Here is a 15482-nt window from a genome sequence, read left to right on the forward strand (position 1 = left end):
TGAGTACTTAGCTTGATAACTAGATTCCTGTGTTTTATAAACAGTACAGGGACAGTAAGGATGCTCAATGTGTCTCGATAAAGAAACACTTGTTTTGAATCATAGATATGTCTAGAGCTGAGGTCCTCAGGGCCTCTACTTCCAGTTTTGCCTCCTCTGGGCCCTGCCCTTTCTTCTGTGCTGGGCCCCAAGGCTCAGGACATGTCAGCCTGCAGGCCTGGCCCAACAAATACATTCATGACCTTGCCTGCAGTGCTTCTGCCTAGGGCCAAGTTCCACCTAACTGCCTAGAGAACTTGTATTCACCTCCTGGGACCCTTCAGCATTCTCTGCTAATTCCCTCTCCTCAATGGTCACTGCCTATGTCTGATTCTTCTTCCTCCTCTGGGCAGGGCCCAGATTTCCTTCCCTTGTTCCCTACTCCAATGGTGGCCTGGCCAAGAGCAGGGACTATCCATGTGGCACAGAGTCCAAGGACTATGTGGGTGGTAAGCAGGATGACAGTCCAGGTGATGCAGGAGACAGGAGTCTGGGGTCTTTAATGTGGAGGGACCATGGTACTTCAGCAGGGACCTATGTGAGCTGACAGTGGCTCTGTTGAGAAAAGATATTTTGAAACCACCTCTCTGTTCATTTGTTCCTGCTGATCTCCCCAGGCTGCCCGGTTTCCCTTTATCCCTCCAGTCCTAAGGATTCAGCTCCTGGACTCTGTTCCAGGGTGCTTCTTCGACCAGGCTAGCTCTAATGACCTCTGTATCATCTGCACTTTATGGGGGAGTCTCATCTGCAGCATGAGTTCTGGGCTTGGCAAGGACATTACCCCTGAGCTAGCTTCACATCTGCAGGACCTGATCTAGGTTGAGTGTGTGTGTATGTGTTGAAGGGGAGGTAAAAGGGATGCCAGTGAACATCAGTTGATGAGTAATTGACCACACTAGTTAAGGGCCACAATTTCCTAGGCTCATGGGTGGGCACATGGGGTGGAAGGCAGAGATGAAGGCACATGTTCTGAGTCTGCCCACCTATTGCTTCCTACCTTATGTATCAGGTGACATGTGCTATGGGTGTGTGTAGCAGCCTTGGCTGCTGGCTTCCCTGGATCAGGAGCTTGGGGGCAAGAGGAGGTATTAGCTGGTGTCCCCTGAGAAAGAGTTGGTGAAGTCCCACAAGTGGAAGGGATCTGCCCTGCAAGGGTGAGCCTAGACTCTGTGTCTGGGTACTTGGTCCTTTCCCCATCTCCCATCAGGACATGGTGCCCAGGAATGTCTTAGAAACCTTTACTCCAAAGTGAAGGAGGATACAGTGTGTATGGAAGAGGCTGGGTCACTTACTAGCAAGGAACATCAGGCCTCACCCACCTGGCCCATCTTTCATATCTCTCACACTTTCTTTGTCCTCAGCATCCAGACCCATCATGGGTGAGACTGGGCAGGGTATTGGATACCTAATTGCTGCCATCCCTTTCTTTTTTGGTGAAAGAGCAACACATTCCAGGTGTCACTTAGGAGTTGGCTGGGCCATTCTGGACTGACCAGGGACATGAGGAACTGAGATCCTTCATAGGCCAGGACCCCAGGAAGAATTATGGAGGGTTTCTAGATGGATGGATGGAAGGACATATGGATGAACAGACACATAGATGAGTGATAGAATAGTCTGAGGTCCTGTACACTGGCAAGGGATACCATGAGGTCTCTTGGTAGAGGCTGTGCTTTTGGACTCCCCATTATTTTTTAAAAGTTTTTTGTACTTGTATTTGGAAAGAATGCCTTTATTTTTATTTTTGTTTTTTATTTTTATGTGGTGCCGAGGATCAACACATTGCCTCACACATGCTAGGCAAGCTCTCTGCCACTGAGCTACAGCCCCAGTTCTGGACTCCCCATTATTACTTCAGACCCAGGGCTCCAAGGGTGGGCAGCCATTGTGAGGATCTACATTTCTCTCCCACTTCTGTATTTAGCCCAAAGCCCCCAAAGAGTACAAGGTCTTAGGGCAGCAGTGGGATGTGATACACAGAATCCTACTTCCAGACATGGCCAGTCCTGCCCACCCAGGTATCCTCTGAACTCCAAGGATATGTCTCTGCCCGTGGTTTGCCTTAGCTCTGTGCCACACATTCAGAATGGATCCTGAGAAGCCCTGAGAAAGGGGTAGGACCTGCTTGAACAGAAGATTCCAGAGACAGAGGATGCAATTTCTGGCTATTAATTGACTGTGATCTTGAGCTCCTGACTAGGTCAAGCCTGGGCACAGGGGTTCAGGTAGCCTTGATGCTGAGACATGGGCCCATTCTCCAGCTAGGCTGGTGGAAGTTTCAGAAACTGAAGCCCTTCCCCTGCATCCCCCTTACCCCAGGGACCAGGAGGTACCAGCTGTCCCTAGGGAGACATCTGGGGCCTGGTGGGGTTTCCCAGCTATTTTGGGCCTCAGAGAATCTTGGTTTCACCAGGCCAGCTGCACTAGGGTAAAGGTACTAGGACAGCAGGGAGCCCAGCTAGGGCAGGGGGGCTAACCCATGCCTGGCTTGTGCTGGAACAGCCTGATGATAACAACAATCAGCTGTGGAAACAAGCAAACTGTCCATTTTCCACCTGATAGTCTGTACCTTCCCTTCAAGGAATGAGGTTCCATTATTATCAACCCAGATGCACAGAGGGGGAAACTGAGACTAAGCACAGCCACCAAATTCAGCTGTTGGGTTCTGGCCCTGAGACAGGGCTCCTCTGTTCCTAATTGCTTTTGGCTAATAGGGAATCTTTCCACACAAGACCCCAGCCTTCTCCCTCCTCACTTTATTTCTCCCCAGGACTCCTGTATGTCATAATTAACTTGTCTCTTAGGTGTATTTCTGTCTCCCCTGAACTTGAGTGCTCCAAACCTGGAGTGCTCCAAGTGGTCCTAGCGCATAATATGTGCTCAGGAAAGAAATCTGAACATGTGACTTTGCTCTTGACATCATCTATACTAGGACCCATCCATGCTTGGCCTTGGTTCACATTAGAACTAAGTTGGAGCCCCTATTTAGGCAGGGCTCCCTGAGAATAGACTTACCTGGCTAGTCTAGGCCCTTCCCATGAGAGTTGCTCTTTTCTGCCGTGGCCTATGCAGCCCTTCTGTCCTCTGTTGGGAGCCTACACTGGGGTATCGCTGCTGTTCCCTCCTACCATGTAGATCAAGAAAGAGGTGGGAGGAATATGTGTGTGTGTGTGTGTGTGTGTGTGTGTGTGTGTGTTTTGTGTTGGCCCTTATCTCTTCTAGAGTCTCCATGGTCAGGAGGCCCTGAGGTCTTCACACACAGACCAGTTGGTGACCAGCCAGGGATAATCTGTCCAGTAAACACTTGAGGGTGGGTCCAGGCTCCATTATCCAGTGAGCTGTTGGCATAGTGGAGGCTCAGGGGACATGAACCTGAGTTGAGAATCAGGTAGATCCTGAGACTTAGTTGAAATGTTGATATGGTTGAAGGAAAATATGTTACCATAAGGGGTGGCCTGCTTGGGAACAGATGGTGAATGCTGTGGGGATGGGGGAGTCCGATGTCACTCAGCTTTTCTCTGGCTCCTGTCCTGGTTACACTGAGGCATTATCCCTGATTTGTGTAGTTCCCCTGGGGAACAGCGCTTCCTAGATGGCTTATCTCTTACTGGTTCCTGCATAGATGATGCTGTTATTAAACAAGAAATGGTGTCAGCATCACCTCCTTGCCTCTCAAAAATTGAGCAGGTATGAGTTCACTTCCAGGGGCTCCAGGTGAGACCAGGAACTTCATAGTTATCTAGCTGTATTTCCTTCATGGTTTCTCTGTCAAAGCTGAACCCAGACAGCAGTGTCTGGCATGGCTGGTTACATGGCCTGGTGACTGGATCTTATACTAGAACCCATCCATGCTTGGCCTTGGTTCACATTAGAACTAAGTTGGAGCCCCTATTTAGGCAAGGCTCCCTGAGAATAGGCTTACCTGACTGGTCTAGCTTTGCTTGGCTTTGCTCCCCTCCCCCATTATATGTCATTTTAAAGCATCATTTAGTCATTTGACAGTTATTTGAGATTGGGTGATCAAAATTCATCATCTAAACTGGGACTTTTCTGGGAATGGAGAATCCACTAGTAATAATTACATGAGAACAGGCACAAATTAGGAATGTCTGGGGAAACCCAGGTTATAGGCCTAGATCCCTTCTGCATAGAGCTCCTCTGGTCTAGAGTGGTTCTGTGGAACTATTGCCCTAACAGATTAGGTTTGAGATTCGAAGTAACTAGGCAGGTATTCAGGAAGACGGGCCCTGACCCTAGCACTCTCTGCCATGTCTCTGTGTTTATGTTCCCATGGCCTCTCTCCAATTCTTCAAGAAGACCAAATAGGTGAGCATTTCCCTCAGATCACCCTAGATGGAGGATGTTCTCATGCTAGGTCCTTTTAAAGAAATCTCTTGGCTCTTGGGGACTTTACTTTGCACAACAAAATGCTTTTGAGAAAGAAACAGCCTTCCCAGCCTGTGACAGTGTTACTTTGGGAGTCATCCAGTCTCCTGTGTGTGAGGGATCCAGGTTGATTTAGAACTGTTCCTCATGCATATCTCATTGAGGAGCCTCAAGGAGGTGCTTTGATTCAAGGTCATGACATGTGGCTTCTTCAGAGCCATAGAAACCCATCCTGAAGAGGGGATGAAGACTGGGGTTTCTGTGAGATCACAAGGATTCAGACAGCAGCAGGGAAATGCTCTGGAGATGAGGTGGGAGACAGGGAAACTAGCCCAGGAATGACAGAGCCCCTGGTGAAGAAGCTGATGTGTCAGGAAGAAAGGGCTAAGTCCACTAATATTATGCTGTGTCATGAAGTGTCAGTGGGCACTACAGTGGACAGTGACTATGTCATCCATACTCCTAGAAGTTCAAATTTCTAGTTGGCTTGAAAACTTTATTTTGGACATCTGAGTTGGGAAGTACAGGCTGGGGGTCATGAGTACTGTGGGATGAAGGATATGGGTGTCTCCTGTCCAGAACTGGTGGAGGATATTCTCCTGGTGCCTTTGCAGGTCTTGCAGGGGGGTTGGGACAGATGAGAGAGTCACCCAGCTCAACTCAGCAGAAGCTGCTGGCTTTGCTTCTCCCTTCCCCCAGGGCCCCAAACAGCTACCTCCTTCCCCTCCCCCAGGCCTGAGCAGCCACTTCACAGTCCCTCCTCTAGAGCCCCACAGTCCCCTCCCTAGGGCTCCCCCACACCCACCTGTGCTATTCTGGGCTATTACTTTTGCTGTAGAGGAAGCCAGTCTCCCTCCCCCTTCTGACTCTAAAAACCTTGTCTCAGCCAAGGGCCCATCAGCTACTAGACCCTGACATTTTTCCTTGTACATTGAGGGGCTTGCCCAGCATAGATCTGCCCTGTGTGGGCTGTTACTCCCTAGGGTCAATATAGATCTCAGCTGGGCACAGAGATGAGAGCAGATGGGTGGGTTTAGGTCTGGATCTGCTGCCTTTGGGCTATGTGGGCCTGGGCAGACTGTGTATGTCTCTCAGGGTTATATGTAAGATGGGCAATCATAGCCCTCAGGTCTCAGAGTCACTGAGGGTCATTGAGGTACTGTGACATGGCCAAAGTGGCCCAGAGCTGGCAGCTGAGGCATCTCATAGGCGCTTCTGTTGTTTAAATTCATCCCAAGCTCAGGGAGAGATTCCTGTGCTTTGTCTGACATTCCCTGGTCTGTGTGGATGGTGCTGACCTCCAGGAATTGAGGAGGGGAGCAGTGGTAAATTCCATATTGTCTCCCACCAGCTTGTGAATTCCTCCAGGGTAGGTGGTCCTCATGTCCCTCCACCCAGCACTTGACCCTGCTCACTGAGGGTTTATTGAATGAATGTGTGAGTGAATTAATGATTCAATGACAATGGGCCACAGGGATGAGGATCTGAGGAAAGAGCCTGGAGATGGGTCACCCCACAACTCCCTGTGACCCTGACTGTGTCATCCCCGCATTGTTGGAGACTCAGTCTTTTCATCTGGTTTGCTTTGCTTTGTGGACACACTGAGCCAAAGTAGACATAGGAATCCAGGTTCTCCAACTCCACAGAACCACAAGAGTGTCCACATGCTCAGCATCTTCTCTTGACCTTGTATAGGCACAGCCTGCCTAGGAGGGAGAGTGACTTAAGGCCAGGCAATTGGATAACCACATCCATGTGGCCTTTAACACCTGTGGCACCTAGGCTGGCTTAGCCCTTTCAGTCAGGTATAGGGGAAGATGTAATCACCTTGGGTTGACCTTGGGCTGGTGGACCTAGGTGCTTACCATCTGTGTAGCTGTGGGACTCAGGTGAGCTGCCTTAGTTCTTGGAACCTCTGTCTCCTCAACCACAAGGTGTGGGAGTATAGATGTCTGCCTCCAAGGTGGTCTGGATCAGATGATATAAAACATGTCAGATACCAGCTCAGAGTTTCCCTGAAAGCAACCCTCAGCCAAGGTCAATATGTTGAAAGGTGGTGGCAGGTGAGATTATATCTGCAGTAGAACTGGGAGCAACTTTACAGTGAAACAGCAAACATGGAGGGCTCAGTAAGGTCCAGTCCAGAACCCAACTGAAACTCTGAGGGATAAGCTGCTAGAGACACAGCCCTTGTCACTGGGTGCCTGCCTCCATTGGGGACTCAGAATGGTAAGCCCATCCTGGGGCAGGGCTGCCAAATTAGGAGAGCCAAATTAGCAGCTTCCAGCAGCCATCAAGCCCCAGCAAGGTAAGAGATTGAGCAGACAAAGAAGCAATAGGCCCAGAGTATACAAGGAGCCAGTTCCCAATATTCCTGACAGGGCAGCACCAGCATAGAGGACCAGACAGAGGGTCCCAGCAGGGTGAGGAGTTTCAAGATGGTGAGAGTAGCATGAAGTGTTCAGAGTCAAGATCAACAGAGGAGGATAGTGAGAGGATCCTTGGATGAAGCCACTTGAAGGCCATCAGTGCCATGGGAAGTGTAGAGAGAGAACATGGCAGGAGATTCTGGGCTTGAAGTGGGAAGGGAGGGCATGGAGTCCAGGAGTCCTTGGAGACACGCTGATAATGGTAGGAGCAGGGAAGTGACAACCCAGTGATCTACTTCTGGCAAATCACTCAGAGTCTCTGGGCCATGAGGTACTGTGACTTGCCCTAAGTGGCCCAGAGCTGGCAGCTGAGGCATCTCATAGTCTCCATTGTAGACTGAAGATCCTCATAAGATCTTCCTCCAAGGGCAGTTTGGTGACCGAGAAGTAAATCCTGGAGAGCACTTATCAGGGGGTCATGGGAAGAAAATGTCTCAGAGATGTGACTGAAATCACAGACTCAGAATGGTAAGCCCATCCTGGGGCAGGGCTCTTCCCTGTGATCTAGACAAAGTAGGGACTGTGGAAGACCAGAGAGGAGGGCAGGGTTGAGCCTGTGCTGGCCCCAGGAATTGATCAGATTGGGGATGGACAGGACATAGAAAGGGAGAAAAATTAGGGAGAAGTCTCCCCAAATCACCAGGGAATTAGGAACTGAACTGAGCTTGACTGAATGAGGACCCCTAAGGATAGTACTTCCTAATCCCAGAACCTGAGAATATGTTATGCTCTGTGACCACAGGGACTTTGCCCAGGGGATAATGTTAAGGGACCTGAGATAGGGGATTATCCCAAATTATCTGGGTGGGTCCAAGGTAGGGTCTTTATAAGGAAAAGAGGGAGATGGGAGGTCAGAATAAGATAAGGAATGTGGGAATGGAAGGAGAGGAGAGGAGAGAGAGAGAGAGAGTGGGGGGAGAGAGAGAAGAGAAGAGAAGGAGGGGAGAAGGGAAGAGAAAGACAGGAAGAGAGATTTGTAGGTGCTGCATAGCTGTCTTTGAAATTGTAGGAAGGGATCAGGAGTCCAGGAATGTGGTATCCTCTAAGAGCTGGAAAAGGTCAGGAAATGGACACTTCTTGAGTCCCTAGAAGGAGTCTGGCCCTGTCAACACCTTGGTTCTAGATCCCCAGGATGCATTTTGGACTTCTGACCTCCAGGCCTGTGAGAGAATAAATCAATGTTGCTTTGAGCCACTGTATTGCAGTGATCTATTTCAGCAGCCACAGAAAATTCCCACAGGAGCGGGGCACTCATTGTGGCGCCTCCATAGCCCCTGCCCATGGTGACACAGGCCTGACCCTAGGCCCTGAGCCCTAACCCTGCTAACTTCCATGGTAGAGTAAAGAGACTGGAGCTCAGGGACTGCATGAGTGGTAGGGTAGAGCTGGGCCACAGACTCACCATTCCTTCATGGTCAGAGAGAGGCTGGATCTCCAACCCTGATAGTCACTGCCTCACGGAGAAAGTCCCAGTACATGACCTAGTTTTCCTGCTGATGTCCACAATTGAATGAAATACTCCCAATAAATAATGACTTCCCCCTCAACAAAAGAAGATGGCAGGTGACCTTCTGTGCCACACACTTTAGAGAATCACTATGTTCTGGAGCCACGGATTGGTCACCTGGGTGTATGGCAGAACCCAAGTCTTCTCAGTGCTTAAGCCTCAGATAAAACATGTCTCCACCTCTAATTGTGGTACAAGATGCCCTGTCTCAGTTGCGTCCAGCAATGTCTTTGTTTAACCTCATAGAAATTATGAGGCATTTCCTTGGTTCCCTGGGATTTAGGAGCTCATTGTTGGCAAGTGTCCAAAGTTCTTGGCAGGGCTTTTGTGTGGCAGTTTCCTTCTTAGCTTCCTCCTATTTCTCTTTTGTACCCACAAAAGAGATAAGGAATTAAGGTGGGCTCTGAATTTAAGAGTTTAGAAGTCAATGGCATCGGTGTGCTCTGAATTCTGTGGACTGTCTTGTTCTCAGGAGTGATGGGGAGGGGCTATATGTGGGTAGGCGCTGAGTTGGGAAAAGAGGATGAGAGGATTCCAGGAGTCCATCCCAGAGCAGAATTTCTAGGTTGAAGGAAGAGGGGACATGAGGTACAGTGACCTGACCAGGGTGAAGAAAGAAACTATAACTATTTCAGGAGGTCCCAGACATGGTTAGCTCCATATAGTAAGGACCCAGACAGTTGGGGGCCATGTACTGGGAGGAAGAAAAAGAGGAAGGAGAGAGAAGAGGGACCCAAGTCCTTCAGACTACTGTTTTCCATCTGATGCTCCAAGAGACTGTGAACTTCTTCTCTGGGCTACTTTCCTCCTGGGTGCCAGAATTCTTCCCTCTACAAAGTAAGAATCTCAGGGAAGTTGCAAATGAATGTGTGTTAAGAGAAATGGAGATAGAGAAGATTTCTGATTAACAAAGCACCATCATTGCAGACCCTGCTCTATCTCCCTGTAGAGAAGCTTCTAGAGCTGCCTTTGTGGGAGAGGGGCATGAGACTCAGAGTCTGAATTCCAGAGAGTCCAGTGGATGGAGGGCTTCAGTTTCTGGAGTCTTTCCTGTTTAGAGATTGGGTCTATGTTAATTCTAAGAGGCATCTCTGCCATGTGAATTTGTGGTGGAAGATTTCTCTGTCCTAGGAGGTCCTGCCTGACACAGGCCTATCCCTGTCACCTGTCTTTTTCAGGAGTTTCTGGTCAGGAGATTCTTTCTGGTGTCTCTCCTTCAGTTATAGGATGGGAAGGTGCCCACATTTGGGCCTGTGTGTCCTGAGCTCCATCATGTCTATGGTGTCCTGCTTGTGCTGAGGGAGGAGGTGGTACTCAGCAGTTATGCCCACCTTTCTCTCCCTCCCTCTCTTCTACCAGTGCTTGAATCCAAATGGGCTTAACCACAGTGCCACATCTATAGCCCTTTTTATTTTATTATTATTTTTTAAAAATTTGGAGACAGGGTCTTGCTAAGTTGCTTAAGGCCTAGCTAATTTTCTCAGGCTGGCTTTGAATTTGTTATCCTCCTGCCTTAGCCTCCTGAGTTTTGGGATTACCGGCATTTGCCATTGCATCTGGTTGTATGTCCATCTTCTCAAAGGCAATTCTTTCCGCATCCTTACCACCTTTTATTTCCTTCATCATCTCTTTGAGTCCCAGTCCGAAAGATCCTCTCCCTAGGTTGAAGGCATCCCATAGCCAAGACCTTGGGGGATGATCCTTTGAGCACTTCCCTTCCTCCCTCCTACACCTGATAGTCTTGGGGGCCCAAACTACTGCCCTATTCCCTTGGGCCCCAAGGATAAGAGACCCAAAGAAAAGAAGTAGACATCCATTCATCCATTCAGGGAAGAATGTTCACTGGAGAGAAAGATGGAATCACAGTGAGGCCTGAGCAAGAAGCAAGAAGGGATCACTTGAATCATCCTATCCTGTGCCAAAAGGAACCTGAGAAGATGGGACATATTGGAGGAGGTGAGGGGCCAGATAAGGAAGAGAAAGTTTACAGACCTCCGGATAAATTTAGACTTCAGTGCTCACAAGACAGAAAAGAGAAAAATCTACTTAGATTTCATCCTGAACCCCAAAGACAAGGGAAAGAGAAATTCAGCAAGAATGGTTAGCTACGTGCTTCTTCTGCATGCACAACACAGGAGTGCAGACCTGAACTCCAGCCCCTCCTATCATCAGTCTCAGACCCACCTACAGCTGTACTGTGAATCTAGGGGCTATCCACCTATTCAGAGGACAGGTACAATACATGGGAGAGTGTCAAGAGGTGGCCCCTTCTTCCATGGAATCACACAGTATTTGGTTCATAGAATCCATCCACCTAAAAGGGAGTGGGATAGGGAGAAGGCATAAATGTACCTCACAACTGGTTTCATTGCTAATGTCTGGTCCAGGAAGGGGCTGTGTCCCCAGCTCAGCTCATCTTGGAGAATGTACTGGGCAAAAAGAGAGAGACTTGTTTATATCATAGTGAAAGTGGAGCTGGGGACCTGTGTGGAACTGAGGCATCTAAGAGGGTCCTGGGTGCCTATTTTAAACCCCAGAAGGATGTACAATAGAGAATGTGTGTATATGTGCTCATGTCTGTAACATATGTGGGTGCATGCATGGGATTTCACATGTGCATTCATTTGTCTCATAGCTCAGGTCCCCACTGTGTAGGACTGTCAGGACAATAACCTGTTTAATAGGACTAACACAGGCTCCAAATGAGAGGAGTCAGTTCAAAGACTGATGCAAGATGTAAGGCTGGAATTCAACACTTGACTGCAATCTGGAGCACTCATTGACTAGCCATGAACTGCTGAACATGAAGAACTAAAGACAGGGAACTATTGAGCTGGCCATAAGGGACAGTAGAGAGTAGAGCTGATCCATGTCTCTGAGGGGCTTTGAAAAAGAAAAAAATAGCCAAACAGGGCACACAGAGAAGAGTGTGGAGTAAGTAAACAGGATCTAGGGGTTAAGAATTCCTTTCAGTGAGTGATATTCAGAGGGATTATGGGGACCAAGGATGTATCCTGGGGAGGGAGGAGCAGGATGGACATGGAAGGAAGGGCAAGTGACTCTAGGCTGTAAGGACAGGGATTATAGGTGGGGGAAGGGAGATATAAAAGCGATGGCCTCTGTTATGTGGGCTTAGACTAGAGATGGAAAGACATTCAAGGATGAAGTGACTGTCCCAGGGAAGGGAACTCACACATTCTCCTGGAGGCCTTGGGGATCCAAGGAGAGACTGATCCCGGGAATGGGGAGGTGAACTAGTCTGCACAAGAGGAGCAAGCACAGGGTGGATAGATGAAAATACGCAGGCTGTGTTCTTGCTGAGGGCCATTCCATTGCTGTAGAAAATTCTGTGGAGCTTGGGTGAGAGTGAAAGCATCTACCAGGGAAATATCAGGGGTCTTTCCTGGCCATATTGTCTCAAGGTCTAATTGAGTACACCTGATGGGATGGCCAAAGTTTAGATGGGAAGTGTGTAAGTTATAATAAGCAAGACCATGTTTTCTGGTTGAAAAGGAGAATGTTTATTGAGGGTTTCTGGGTTGAGGGAGAAGGGCTGGGATGGTAGGGATGGGAGGAGAGAAGCTTCCCTGGGGTTTTCAGCTCCAGGGTGGAGTGAGGGTCTGGGACCTAGGAACACTGTGCAGGGGACACACTCTTCTCCACGGTGCTCCCCTCATGAGTGACCTGGCAGGTGAATGACTTATGAGATCTCCACTCATCTGCTGTCAGAGTCAGGTAGCTGCTGGCCATGTACTTATTGTTGGTCTGTTTGGAGGGCTGAGTGTTCTGCACGCCCTGGGTGACCTTGGTGCCATCTCTCTTCCAGTCCACGGTCACGGCACCCGGGTAGAAGTCGTTGATCAGACACACCAGTGTGGCCTTGTTGCTCTGGAGCTCCTCAGAGGAGGGTGGGAACAGGGTGAGCGAGGGCCCAGCCTTGGGCTGACCTGCAAGATGGACCAGGCAAAAGGGATCAGTGTTCTGGTGTCCACCCGGGGACACACACTTAGTGTGTGAGGAGGGTCTTGTTCAGGGACTCTGTTGGAGCATGTGTGATACAGAAGTGTATTGGGGAATTCCTCAAGCTATTCCCCATGTTCATAGCCTTTAAACAACCCAGGACACCTGTGTTTCACCTTACCTGGCACCTCTTAGACCATAGCCTTTCACACAGATATGTCACCCTTGCATTCCTGTCCTGACTCCTCCTTCATCTTGTCTGGCCCATTTGTCATCTCTTTCTGTCCTCTGAGCTCTCTGGGATTCCAGTGCATTCCATTATGGGTCAGTTCTGACCTGATTCCTTTGACTCTGATGGTTAGTGTTTTTACTAAGCAGCCCATTTTCACACCTATGAGTCTCCTCTTGAGTCTCTGCCATAGGTAAGAGTCATTGTTCCTAAAAGTCTGTCTGTCTGGCATGGCCTCAAGGTTAGAGTCCTTGTTTACAGGCCAGATACAGGTTTTCTGCACTGGGAACTATTTTCTATAAGTTCAGGATCTCATACTTCTGAGGAGCTCACTTTGCCATATCATGCCCTTCCGTGAATGTGTACCCAGCATCATAGATACAGTCTTCTCCTCCTTTCTTTCTCTTGACTAAGTTTCATGAGTCCCTATACAGCTCTGGGCCCTTTACCTAGAAACCCATGGAGGCTTCAGAATCCCTTCTAACTCCTACCTTGTTTCTTGTTCTGTTTTCTTGAGTCTTACAGCCTTGGCACATGATATTCTGACCTCTGATTTCCCAGCCTTAGGTGTTCCAATTCTTTCCTAATTCAGCTAATTTCAGCTCCTCATAGCACCTGGTCCCTCTTCCCCATAAGATAGTGCCTCAGTGCATATGCTCACACAGTTCATCAGAAAGGGATTAGGCCAACAGAAGATGAAACAACAGAGCACATCTTAGGAAAAAATATGCCATAAAGAGACAGAAAGACAGCTGAGTATCCAAAGGTTATCCTGTCCAGTTCCTTTCCTCTGATGTCAGAGCTGAAGGGTGATGGGTACTATTTGAGTTTTGCTGGGTTCTGAACAGAAAAGGAAAGTTCAGTGCCCCAGGGCCGAATTCCATGGAGAATGTTTAACCCCAGCCTGAGACAAGACACAGAAGAACACAACCAGGGAAAACTCTTACAATCCTCATGGATAACAATGAAAGAGGAATAAGGAATCACTCACCCAGGACTGTCAGCCGGGTCCCTCCGCCGAACACAAAAGCACTGTGACACAAGATTGTGCAAAAACCCCTCCCTTCCCTATCCCTACCCCCTTAGACCCAGCTGCAGCTGTGCTGGAGGCAGCATCTGATAGACCTTCATGAGAAGAAGGTGAAAATCATTGAAAGATGACCAGTACATGGTGTCATTCTTGGAAGGTGCCACCTGTCCTGAGAAAAAGCCTCGCTAAGAGATCACCCGCATGTATTTCTCTTCACTATGGAAGAATCACTTGTTAGGAAAAGGAGAAACAGAGGAAGTGCCCATTTCATGCTCACATATTCCCTTGGCACCCTTATTGCAGCCTCTGCCCACAGGACCCTTCTGGGCTGCCTACCCCAAGTGGAAGTGACAGTCCCTGTGTCTGGATCCCAAGGAGTCCAGTAAATTGAGGGTTTCCATGGAATTGGGACTTAGCCTGGGGCTGTGACTTCTAAAGTGTCACACTATTATCTGAAGTTCTTGGGGGATGTGACAGTCCTGGGACAACTCCTGTCCCAACAGTTCCTGTTATCTCTGCCTAGCAGGATGTCTTCCCTGGGAATCTTCTGTTGGGTCTCCCCTCCAGTTGTAGGATGGAGAGTGGACACATTTAGCTTGTGAGTCCTTCACCCCAACCTGGCCAGGCATCCTAACTCTAGTGGGGCAGCAGGAGAAGGGACCCAACAACTGGATTCACCTTTCTACACAAAGTTCTTTCTCCATCCCTGTCTCCTTTCTATTTCCTTCTCCCTCATTCCAAGTCCCCTTCCACCCATTGAATCTCTCCTCAATGGGTGGAAACAGCCATAGGTGGGATCATGGTGCATAGACCCTGGGAGGTCAAGCACTTCCCCTCCCCCTTTAAAGACCCCATACCCCTAGAGCTTAGCCTGAGACACTTGGTGTCTCTGAACCCTGTGGCTCAGAGACCTCAGCAAATGGAGGGGGTGGATATTCCGAAGTTCAGACAAGAAAACTCCATGAGAGAGTTCCTTGGCCAGAGAGAATTCCCAGCAGGGTACAGAAAATGGTCATTTCTATCCTGCCCCAGAAAGTAACTCAGAATAGGGGATGGACTGGAGAAAATGAGTAAGCAGATGAGGAGGGGAAAAGATAACAGATTCCTGCACAGGTTGAAACCTCAGCTCCAGAAAAGCTAGAAAGGAGAGAAAAATCTACCCTAATTTAGCTTTGGACCCCAAAAGGGAGTGGAAGGGAAAACTCACCAAGGACGGTCAACTTGGTCCCGCTGCCGAACACAGCACACTGTGACATAGATCTGTACATAAACCCCTTTTTGCACCATGGCCCAGACCCTCCTGCAGCTGCATCAGAGGCCCAGGGTTCAGCCTCCTTTCACAGGGGCTGCTCAGGGCATGGGTGGGTGAGATTTGGTGGCTTTTGCTTGACCTAGAACATCACCTCTTTGGAGGCTGTGGAATTTGACCAGAGTCATGGCAAGGATTTTATTTAATTTCATTTATATATTTTTATTATGATATGGAAAATGAAAGTGTAGAAATTTGTTAAAAATTAATGGCAATTATATGAGGTGATGGGGTTCTGGATAACTTTCTCCTCATCTTTATAATTTTTTTGTAATTTCCAAAAAAATATGAAAATATTAAAATTACTGATTGGATGAATCTCTCTCTCTCTCTCTCTCTCTCTCTCTCTCTCTCTCTCTCTCTATATATATATATATATATATATATATTTGATGACTCAAATACACCCATGTTTTCCAAGATTTATTGTTCTCTCCTAAATATTCAGAGAATAGTCAAAAGTATGTCCCAAGAATATACTGAACAAACACCCATCATGTAATATTCTAATAATACAACATTATAATAGCAATATAAATCTTATGAATGATGATCCTAATTTAAGGGAAATATATGGCAGCCATTTTAAGAAT

General features: G+C 48.3%; 1 gene segment (V, D, J or C); it reads right to left on the reverse strand.

Annotated features, from left to right (window-relative positions):
• Positions 1 to 11866: 11866 nt before the first annotated feature.
• On the reverse strand, positions 11867 to 14836 carry LOC308643379 (immunoglobulin lambda constant 3-like). The segment is given in 2 exons: positions 14788 to 14836; positions 11867 to 12308 (listed from the first exon to the last, which is right to left on the reverse strand).
• Positions 14837 to 15482: the final 646 nt, after the last annotated feature.

Source organism: Spermophilus citellus (genome assembly GCF_964194105.1).
Source record: "Spermophilus citellus genome assembly, chromosome: 3".
In the NCBI taxonomy this organism is placed as follows: Eukaryota; Metazoa; Chordata; class Mammalia; order Rodentia; family Sciuridae; genus Spermophilus; species Spermophilus citellus.